The 11894-nt window shown below is 41.9% G+C and overlaps 1 pseudogene; it reads left to right on the top strand.

Annotated features, from left to right (window-relative positions):
- Positions 1 to 2855: 2855 nt before the first annotated feature.
- LOC110291889 lies at positions 2856 to 11094 on the top strand (annotated as a pseudogene).
- The last annotated feature ends 800 nt before the right edge of the window (positions 11095 to 11894 follow it).

Below are 11894 nucleotides of genomic sequence, written 5' to 3'. Positions count from 1 at the left end.
GACTGGAAAGAGAGGCCCATTGGACTTGCAAACTTTATATGCCCCAGTACAGGGGAACGCCAGGGCCAAAAAGTGGGAGTGGGTGGGTAGGGGAGTGGAGGGGGTGTGTATTGGGGACTTTTTGGATAGCATTGGAAAAGTAAATGAGGAAAATACCTAATTAAAAAATCTTTACACACACACACACACACACACACACACACACAAATGATCTGATGGGAAAAAAATATCCAGGCAGTGGTGGCACATGTCTTTAATCCCAGCACTTGAAAGACAGAGACAGACCAGAACTCTTTATAACTCACCTGGTCTACAAGGTGAGTGCCAAGACAACCAGTGCAACATAGACAATACCTGTCTCAGAAAAAGAGGAGGAGGAGGAGGATGAGGATGAGGATGAGGATGAGGATGATGATGATGAGGAGGAGGAGGAGGAGGAGGGTAAGAAGAGGAGAAGTTGGTGTAGTGATATGAAAACTAAGAAAATGTATGTTATGCTGAACCTGAGGCCTCCTTCCTGTTGCCCATCTCTAACTCAGGCTTGTGGTTTATTACAGACACGTCACTTCTCATATGGGCTCTAGACAGGATGGTGCACAGAGTTGAGGGAAAAGTCAAGATCTAAGGATGTCTTATTCTCCCTGGAGTAGAGAAGTGAGTAGTGCATGAGTCAGAAGCTAGAACCCAGGCCCTACTCACTATGTTATGGAAGGCAGTGAGTACTGAGCTTCAGCTTCCTGGAAAGCCTTCTGGAGCAAATGGAGTAGATGAGATGTACTCCTCTATTCTTAATCAAGATGGGAAACATATGAGACAGAAGAAAGCTCTAGGGAGCAGATGTAGCAAGCAGGTCCCATGGATATGTTTGCTGCTCTCAGCTCTTTGCTGCATTTGTGGTGTGACCAGCCTCTTAAGTCCCTGACTTCATTTCCCCAGAATGATGGACTGTAACCTGAGATTGCTCATAGAACAAATAAACTTTTCTCCTGAAACTGCTCCCGGTCAGGGCATTTGTCACANCAACAGAAATGAAGCTAGGATCTAAGCATCCAGTCCCATCCCCTGGAAGTCCTAATCCTGCCTNCTCTCCCTCCTCTCTGTCAGCTTAGCTTTGCTGCAGTCATCCACATTCCTTACTCCAGTCCCCACCGAGGCCTTACTGCCTAGATAGGCATTCATGACATCCTTATCCCATCCCTGGATCACTCAGTTGGATGGTTCATCAATACATTGAAACTTGAAGCTTCCTACACACATTGGGCGAGACTGTACACAGTATCCCTTCTACTTACAAGGTTCCATCTGGCCTAATAGCCCATCCTCTCATTTCCACCTCCTGGTAGAAGGTCTCCTTTCACTGCCCTCTATTTTGTGCATATCTAATTACATTGCCTGTGTTGATTCCTTTATCCCACTCCTCCTCTACAAAGCCCTGTGCTGAGGGTAAAGTCAGCATACATGCAAGGTTTGTGCATGTGTGTGTGTGTGTTATTGTGTCCCAAATCATATGCATGCCACCAATGCTTGACAAAGATAGCATACAAGAAGAAAGGGAAGGGAAGAAAGAAGAGGAAAGAGGGCAGGAGAGAGGGGAGGGCAAGGAGCAAGGAAAGGTGAGGGAGGATGGAAAACAAATTAAAAAAATGAACAGAGACAATAAGATATAACAAAAACACACTGGGCTTTTGCCTAGTTCCGATTGACCTCAGACCAGTTCTGCCTCATCTCTACCTGAGCTAAGATATTCAGCACCCCACATTTTCATCAGGAATTTTTGTCATTTGCCATTTCTGATTGAAGAGTGAGTTTCTGGTACATGAACCTTTCCCTTATCCAATAGCTTAAAAGTCCTCTGGTTTCTACTTTTAGGCCCAGGGTAATTTTTACACTGTTATCTCCTGCACCAGAGTTGGCTAGGTATTTAAAGTTTGCATTTTCCATCCTTTCCTTCCAGAATCTTCTTGTGTACAAGCCCTGAATGGTGTGACCAACCCAAGTTCCTACAGCGTCTTTGCAGCTGTTGATCTCACTCTTTCGTTCCTATTGGAGAAACTTCCGGTGAGCTCTAAACTAAGCCCTCTTCAGTTCTTCTGCTGACTTGTATTAAAAGTCCCATGTACTAGATGCAGGGTTCAGATCATTGATGATAATAAATAGGAAAAACATGCTCTTGGCAAAAATAACAAAAGGTAGAAGGCAGTGACCTTGTGGCAACATATCCAATCACCTAGCCAAGGGGCAACCCAAAATAATCAGCTGTTTTCACCATGTTGTTTGTATCCTCAATAATTCAGACATCTTAGAGATCTTGGGAACTCACACTGATATCACAGCAGAGCTGATTTTTCACATAGTGGTATGGATGCCATACCACAGTGAAATTAAGGCCACTGAGACATGACACTAAGTAAGCAGTTAGGAAGCAGGTCCTGGAAAGGGGCAAGTGAGGTGATATGGGTACTTGGAGACACTAGATGTTCAATGAGACTTCCATTTCATTAAGGATCCATGCCACCTAGAAAGAGGTGAGGAGGCAAGAAACTCTTCGGTTGTAATCCCTTAAGGTGTGGTGCAGCCTTTATGATCTAAAGCCATGTGTGTAGAATGTAGGAAGANGCCATGGTAGACATTCAGAAGATCAGATGATTAGGTATGGGGAGTGGATGTGAGAAGAAGGAAGTCCTCTGGTTTGGGGGAAGCAGGAGTGCACTGAGTTAAGGAACACCAACATACAGATATGGCAACTAAGCAGTTTCACACTCTGCCCCCACCCATTTATGCCCAAAGTGTTCTCATTGGGTTTGTTTTGTTTTTCTGTTTAGAAGGCCCAGCAATGTCTTTAAAGCACATGCACAAAAGCAGACTTTAAAGCACATGCACAAAATCAGCTGTCTAAGACGTCCTGGGATTTTATTGAAGGAGAAGCTGATGATGGCATCACCTACAATGACAACATGGCAGCATTTAGAAGGTCTGCTCTTTATCCTCTCCATTGTTACTCTAGGATGCATTGGTTGAAAGCTCCTGACATAGGAATAGTTCTGCCTTTAGTGAACACATAGTGGACAGGAAAATGGCAAGCTTCTTTGTTTTATCATAGGGTAGGGATGAGGGATAGGGAGTTGGGGAGAAATTTTATAGAGAGAATCTATCTTAGATCTAGTTTAAGTGACTTATCAGTTCTCTGCATTCCAGCAAATTCATTTGCTGAAAAGATGGAACAGGAACAACAGCAGTTCAGGGTGGACAAGCTACATGCAGATCTAGATAGCCTGAGCTCCCAAAAGTGTGCCTTGAAGGAGAAAAATGTAAAGGGGGTGAAAGGACTCAAGTTTTGCAGAAAAAGAATGTTAAGGGTAATGGTAGATTGATTCGGATGAGAACTGGACTTAAAAGCTAAGGGTTGGAGCATGTGCCAACAACAGCTATTTCCAAGTTTTCATGGGTTGTAAAATAATGTTTTAGATATCACTTGTGAATTACCCTACCTTCTGTAAAGCAGTATATAAATCAAATAAATTAGTTCCCTGAGGGTCAGGTATTGGGAGACATGATTGTCTTCTAGGATTTGAACTCTTTATTGCCTTGTCTTTCTTTCAGGGGATGCCTGAATTTTTCTTTCCCTGTCTAGTCATTGCTGATAAAGACTAAATTAAACACCTAAGCACTGAGAGTCAAGACATAAAAACAGTACTCTAACAGTGCAAGACAGAAGCTAAAGTGGACATTGGTTTACCAACAGTTCAAAGGGGACTGGATTAGTGGGCAAAGATACCCTGGAAAGTTGCTTTCTCCTAAGCCTGTACTGCTTATTCAGGATTAGCAAATTAATCCTAAAAAGGGTTCAGAGATCTAAATCTACTTAAATCTGCATTGTGAATTAGGGTCCCAGCTCCAGAAAGAATAGCCAAGTTGGAAAATAAGCCATCTTATTGTCTGTCTAGTGCAGAATCCGCCTCCGTCCCAGATACCTGAGAGATGTGTCAAAGATAGACACCAGGACCACAATCCAAGGGCAGGAGATCAATGCACCCATTTGCATCTCACCCACATCCTTTCATTCAATTGCCTAGGCAGATGGAGAAAAGAGCACAGCTAAAGGTATGGTTCCACTTGAAGGCTGCCTTTCCAGAAGGCCAGAAGTAAGTGAGAGTTCTCACCCAGATAAGTGGTAGGGAGCATCAGGACCTCTTACAGAAAGGTCTTAGGAACATCAGTCCTATGGGGACTAAGGGATTGCATAAGCCACAGCTGTGTGACACTGATGTAGAATGTGGAAATACTGTCCATAATGATGATCCCAGTAAAAGATGAACTATTGATAAATAGGATATGCTGAGACTTCAAGTCATTCCTTTAAAGAGAGTTGCTGACCCCCCCCTGAATCAGACCCTCTGTAGCTTCATGGGCTAGAGATGGGGCTGAATTCTGAGTCTACATTTAGGATGATGAGAAATCTTTTTCCCCCAAATCCTCACACAGGGCTTGGTAGCTGCTCTTTTCTAAGTAGTCCACTTCTCTTCTCCTTGATTGACCTTGTCTTGTGTATCAAAAAGAGTTTTGGTGGTTTTAGCTCTTTCCTAATAAACTCAATGGAGGCCTGTCTTTGTGGGCCCTGTCGAGTCTGTCCCTGTGGCCTCCACAAACATGGATAGTAACAATAATGAATGAGAAGAGATAACACTAAACATTCTTGGGAGTCCATCCTCTTGACTCCAACTTGCCTCTGTGTATGTGTGGTATGTGTTTGATGTGTGTGTATATGGTGTATGGTGTGTGTGTGTTTGTATGTCAGGTTGTGTGGTGTAGGTGTGTGTGGTATACGTGAGGGGTGTGTGTGTGTGTGTTTGTGATGTGTGTAGTGTGGGTATGTGTGGTATACGACAGGATGTATTTGTGTGTGTGTATGTATTTCCCAGAAGTTTTCTGATTTTTCCCCTTAGACTCCATGAGGCAATGAGTATGAAGTTAAAGAGACAAACAGGCATAGCTAAGTGGAAACATTAATGTCCTATATGAAGATGGTTGACTTACTGTACTAATGTATTGTCTTGTAGTGGAGTGACACAAACTTTCCTGCTGACTTGAGGCATTAACATTAATTTTTGATTAGGACAAATTCTTTGGCCATGGATGCAGCTTCACAGTGAGATCAAGGCCCTGGGCAGACAGAGTGAACTGATAAAAGTAGCCATGACATTTATCAGTACCTTTCCCATTTGACAAATAAAGAAACTAAGCCTCAAAGCAGCACAGAAAGAGAGGGGTGTGATTCATCCTTCTCATTCTCCAGCATACTTCTTCCCCCTACAGAGTAGCTTACACGGAAGAGAATGCAAACACTAACCCTCTCCATTGAACCATACCATCTCTCATGGGGAAGTAGAATGAACTCAGGCTTTCTCTCCACTCACTAGGCAACCTGTCCAGAGGCAAGGTCAGAATACTTCTGCCCTCCAAACTAGGTCATGCTCCTTGCTTTCTAGCTGCTCAGGAGGCCAACATCTGCTATGTCATCAGTGGTTATGCCAGCTATACTGTGGAAGACATTGTTGCTGCTGCCCCCTGGAGGCCTCCATTGGTTCCAACTTTATGTGCAGCCAGACTGGGACATCAACAAGCACATGGTTCATAGGCTAGAAGCCTTGGGTTTCAAAGCTTTGGTGATCACTGTAGATGTGCCTGTACTTGGCAATAGGTGAGGGAACAAGAGAAACCTGCTGGATTTGGAGGCAAACATAATGCTGAAGGATCTCTGATCCCCTGGAGAGGTGAGAGAGATATTAGACTCAATGGACATTTAATATAAGAAGCATTTAGGATAAGAAGACATGATTAGTGTCCCTCCCTCTTTTTCTCCATTCTCCTTTCATCCATCCCTCCCTTTCTCCCTCCCATCCTTCCTCCCTTCCTTTATCTTTCCCTCCCTTCCTTCCTGCTCCCTCCTCCTTCCCTCCCTTCCTCCCACTCTCTTGTCATCTTTTTTGCAAATATTTTCCCCTACCTGCCTTATTATGGCAGACACTGGAAATGTAGCAGTTAAAGAGGCTGACTTGTTTTGTTTTGTTTTGTTTTGTTTTGTTTTGTTTTGTTTTTCCTTTCTAGTGCCTCCTGGCAGGCAGAACTTATGATCAAATGCTCACTTCTCTGGAGATGCTCTGTCTGTCATCAGAGATGTTCAAGCCAGGGCTGATGTTGGGAGACAGGAGAGCCTTAGGGATGAGTTTTGTAGGAACTGGAGAGCAAACTAAAGTGTTATTCTCACACTTTCTATTTCATGATGGGTTCAGAAAGTGATACGTTTGCATAGGATGCATAGACAAACTGACTCTCTGGAGAGGACACTCACAGGTCAACTGTATAGCCAGCCAATCTAGCCAGCTGGGGCTCTAGTCTGTTACCTTGAAAACTTAAAACTCATCCAGAATCATCAGGGCTCTGCAACATATCTTTTGGAAACTTTTCAATTAAGGAACTACCATGAACACTTTCTTTATTAAATTCTGAAGATTGAAAAAGATGGCATGCCCTTGAAAGCAAAAATCAAGGCTAAGATAACAGTGTCCTTGTCAGCCATGATTCTTGGCACCTATGATTCTTATGTGTCCCTGAACATTAGAATTTAAGGAAATGTGCTGCGTACTATGAGCCAAAGCTATATAGTAGGCAAGGCCTGGCTTAAGATCTTTTTTGTTTTGGTTTTATTAGCTCATGAATATAGGACAACCATAAAATGTCACTGTGTCCTTTCACTATTTTTCTTACTCGTTTTACATACTACATACCCCACCCTTTTAAGTATAGATTCTGTCTCATCTGTCATCATGTCTATCTAGATCAAAGACATTTGATTAATGGTCAGTGAACAAGCCATAAAAAGTAGAAATTCTTCATACAGCCTTTGGGAGAGGAAGTAGCATCAGCATTGAGTGCCATTGCTTGGTTTTCATAGCTTATAAATGACAGTGCTCCAAATGCACCTCATCTTTTGAATGAATCAAGTGAGCATTCATTTGGGTCTAAGAGTCATTTTCTAATTTCCTACAGAGAAAGTCTGGACTTCCTGCTCCCACGTCTATGCCAAGTACATCTTTCTGCTGGAATGATCTCCCCTTGCTTCAGAATATAACTAGGTTGCCCATTATCCTGAAAGGGATTTTGACAAAAGAGGATGCAGAATTAGCAGTGAAGCAAAACATCCGAGGCATCATTGTTTTCAACCATGGTGGGAGGCAGCTTGATGAGGTTCCTGCTTCTGTAAGTAGAATGACGTCAGAGGGGTGTGTCCGGATGCTCTATGCCAAAGCTCCCTACTAAATCTAGTACACATTGCCCTCTGCCTTATCATGATATTTCCTATGGATCTTAAGGATGGTTAATCATGTTTGTCTGACTATTTTCCTAAACTGTATGTGTAACATGTCTACACTTTGTGACATTGCTGCAAAATAGATATATCCCTATTTGACAGTTAGGAGTATTGGAGTTTAGAGACATCAACTAATGAGTACAGATTCACAATAGACCAAGGGAGATATTTGAAAGGTATTGAAGACCCTGTCTTCTTCCAGAAGTAATCAGATTGAAGCTAATGCATCTTCATAGACTCTGGAAACTTAGTTTTCCTCTCTGACATATGCAGAAAGGAGCGGTACCTCCCATAGGCATGTAATCAGTTTTCAAAGTGGAACTGCAGGGCACAAATATTCTAGTCTGTCGTACACCAATGAATCTAATACTGAAATCTACAATAGCCTGTGGTAGCTTACAAATGTATGTCCGATCTGCAAGTCACCCATGGGGGGAAAAAAATGAGTAAAGGAGAGTGGACAAAGAGTCTTTACATGGAAACCAGTTGTTAGCTTGTCTTCATAGTCATATTTATGCTATTGTTTCTCCAAATGTTGTTCCTGCAATACTTGGCACAATTCAGCAAACAAAAGTCAAGCCTTTTATTCCTCAGTTCCTTTGGCCTCTTATGAAAAGATATCCACAAACAGAAGGAAGTGGATTTTTTTAAAAAAGAATCTCAAATTTTATCTCAATCATTGATGTTAATTTCTTGATGCTTGTTAATACAAATACATCGTTTGTGGCTTAAAATGTTCACATGTTAATATGTTTTGTAATTTCCTTCTTTTCAGTTATCCAATGTATTAAGCACATTTTTTATTTTTTAATTTCAGTATAAGTCTCTCTACTTTTTAATGGCGTGGCATGAATGGACAGTTTAATATAATGATCCCCTTGGTGTTGAGCATCTTCTTTGATTCCAGTGTTTCCTTACTTTGTTTCTTTTTGTTTAGGTTGCTTGTTTGTTGTCTGATTGTGACAAGGTCTCACCAGGTAGCCCATACCAGCTTTGGGCCTTCGATCTCCCAATCTCTGTTCTCTTAGTGTGGAAATTAGAGGCCTGTACCCCTGTATCTGTTGATTTATTTATTTATTTATTTATAACAAAGAATCAGTAACCATCCTTAAATTTAATAATTTTCGTGTTTCCTTGATTAATTCTTTAAAGGGAGATTCCAAGAGAAGCAGAAATTTCTAAGCTGTTCTCCTGTTTGGTCTAAGGCTTATGGGATGGAGTCATTTCCAGTACTCATCACTCCTCCACCAGTTCCTTGCTAGTAGAGCAGGAAGTAGACAGACAGGCCTGTCCAGAGAGAGGCTCACTCTGCTGTGTCTCTTAGTGAAAGCTCGACTGGAAGGTACAGTTATGCCTCCTTCCTAATGCAGGGGAAGATAAGGGAAACTGAGGGAACATGAGGCTGGTAAGGGGTCCTTCTCTCCCAGGATCAGGCTTACAAATCTGCCCATTGACAGAGTGAATGGGGCCTTATTGTTAATAATGGGGTTTGAATCTGCTTTCCTTATTTCTTCTCATATAATTACTTTCAACAAGTAAAAGTTTTCATACAACAAAATCAAAACCTTGGTGGAGAGAGCCTTGAGATAGTATTCCTCTCTCTTAACCCTGACTCAAACAAGAGGAACAAACCAACAAGGAAATGAGCTTAAGGACCAGAACACAGCTTTGATTTCAGCCTTATCAACACTTNGGGCTCATCCTTAACCCTGAACAAGGAATGGCCTTCACAGCTGCATCTGCAAAAGAAAGTTCTTACAACAGACGAGCAAGCCCATTCTGTCTGTTTCCATAACAAATGCTGTCACTGTGCTACAGATAGATAATCAGCATTCTCAGGGAGCTGCAGTAGATGTCCTCTCTGACCTACTAAAAAATGGACCACTCTGTACCCTAGGCTGAGTTAATTTTGACTGTTATTATTCTATTGATTTGCTTTGTAATTTTGTTAGTTTGTTGTGTGTGTGTTTTGTGTATGTGTGTGTGTGTGTGTGTGTGTGTGTGTGTGTGTGTGTGTGTGTGTGTGTATGCAGCAAGTACTTTCTACTGTGGAAACATCTCACAGGCCCTATTGGTTTCTCTGATGTAGCTATGTAATATTATGTAGCCCGGGCTGGTGCTGAGCTCCTGGTTCTCTTGGCTTCTGCTTCTGAATGAGTTTATAAGCACTACCACACTTGGCTTCTCCATTCTACTTCTAAGTCATTGTCAACTGCACTGCTGAGTGTNACTAGAGAAGTTTCTATAAATACGTTTATTTCCTCTTCATGGCATCATACATATTCCAAATGATACTTGGACATGAGTTTTCTCTAGTTATTCCATGTAAGTTATTTCAAAACACATCCAGTGCTTCCTCCATACAGACATCAAAGGACAGAGTTGTTTTCTCCCTGTTAGACTTTATTGTTGTAGTTATTATTATTATTATTATTATTATTATTATTATGCTCAGTTTGGCACAGCATTCCAATGGCTTTCTTGCCCAGTGTCAGAGTCTGAGGGCTCTATTTCAATTCCTTTCCCCCAGTTTCCTTTAGAGAAATACAGCTAATAACTAAAGTCAGCTTAGAAACATCTCTTCAGGGATCCTTATTCCTGGCTCTAGATGGGGCCTGCTGCCCTCGACAATATAGAATTGGAGGAGTCTCCTGGAGTTCAGGAAACACAAGCTTCAGTCCTCAGGAGTCTGTGGGCCTTGGGAGCAGGGCCCTGAGTTCCCTTGGATGAAAGCACAGTTGGAGATAGATATGTAAAGGTCTTGGCCTTTGCTTGAATTTCCTGGTCCTATTCAACTTTGAGAGGACATTCATCCCATGACCTTTTGAGAAAGAAAATAGGAATATCCAAAGCTGTGTGCATATTTCACTTTCAGATTGATGCTCTGAGAGAAGTGGTGGCTGCTGTCAATGGGAAAATTGAAGTGTATATGGATGGTGGGGTTCGAACCGGCAATGATGTGTTGAAGGCACTGGCCCTTGGAGCTAGGTGCATTTTTCTTGGGAGGCCAATCATTTGGGGCCTTGCCTGCAAGGTCAGATTGCTAGCATGCAGAGCTCAGGACTCATTCTCGTGGTTTTCCTAATCCATCTTCCAGTGAAGACATTTCCTCAATTTCTTGCAAAATTGTTTCAAGTCACCTCACCTTCAGGTCTCTAAAGTGTTGCACATACTTCAGAGTCCTTGACTCACCCTTTCCCCACTGGTTTCTTTTAATCTCTACGTTATTCTGATTTCATAGATTCTATCCTCCCTGAAACTGTAAAGAATGTACACATGGTATGTAACCATCTGGTGGTCCAAATGTTCTTTCAAACCTCTGTAACCCTCCCTTCTACTTTCCAGGGTGAACATGGTGTTAAGGAAGTTTTAGATATTCTAAAAGAAGAACTCCACACTTGTATGGCCCTTTCAGGTATGGGTTCTGTTTATTCCTCTGGTATGGAGCTTCAGGTGGGAAGTCTACTGACAGAAGTTGACAGTCCTTCATGTCAGTTAACACTGCCTTGGCTTGATAACTGTCCTGAAGTCAGAACAGTTATAGAAATATCCTACAAAGAGATCAAGAACTGCTCATGGACAATGGAAACCCTGTATTTTTCTCAAGGACATTGTTGGTACTAACTCAGCTCAATTTGTAGGTCACCTGAGGCTCCTGCCCTGGGTGTGAAATTTCTTACATTTCTATTTTAGGAAAAGAATCTCTCATTGGTTATATTTTGTGATGCATTTTGCTCATGTTCTGTGTGTAGCAGTAGAGTTGGCTATATCAAGTTCAGTTCCACACAGACTCTGATTAAATCCTTCCAGCCTTTTCATTACATAGGTTTTTCACTGTCTGTACTTGCTCACAGTTTTTCACACCACTTTATTACCCTGCTTCCACTTTTTTTCTTCTTTTTCAATCCCCACATGGAAGCTCAGTTTTCATCTTCATATTACATATTAATTAATATCTACTGGTCATGTAGGATCTTTCCTTTGGCAGAAACTTCCCCTGAAGGCATGTGGTATGTGGAGTACCCATTCCATCTGCTACAGTATCCGAGCCTTCTCTTTCTCCTAGACTAGAATATACTCCTTAAGTACACCTTTATCATCAGGATCAAGCTAAAAGCCAAAGAAAGCTAGTTCATGCAGTTGGATTTTTGATGCTAAAATAGAGATGTGTGTGTGTGTGTGTGTGTGTGTGTGTGTGTGTGTGTGTGTATTACAAATTTGTGTGTGAGGGTATGTGCTTCACATTTTGATGTGGCTATGCATAAACTATGAGCAACTATAAGATCATTGAGATAATTTGCAACTGAGATTACAATACACAATTGATAGAAATAACATTTATCAAGGTAAGCACAAAGGCTAAAGGCTTCCTCCTGGTGCATCATCCCAAGTCCATGGAGGAAGAGAAGTGAGCTCTGTAATAGAGAGGGGAACACAGAGAGAGAGAGAGAGAGACAGACAGACAGACAGACAGACAGACAGAGACAGACAGAGACAGACAGAGACAGACAGAGACAGACAGAGA

The sequence above is a fragment of the Mus caroli genome, chromosome 3 (assembly GCF_900094665.2).
Source record: "Mus caroli chromosome 3, CAROLI_EIJ_v1.1, whole genome shotgun sequence".
Taxonomy (NCBI): Eukaryota; Metazoa; Chordata; class Mammalia; order Rodentia; family Muridae; genus Mus; species Mus caroli.
The sequence above is the reverse complement of the archived record's forward strand: the minus strand, read 5'-3'. Positions and strand labels throughout refer to the sequence as shown.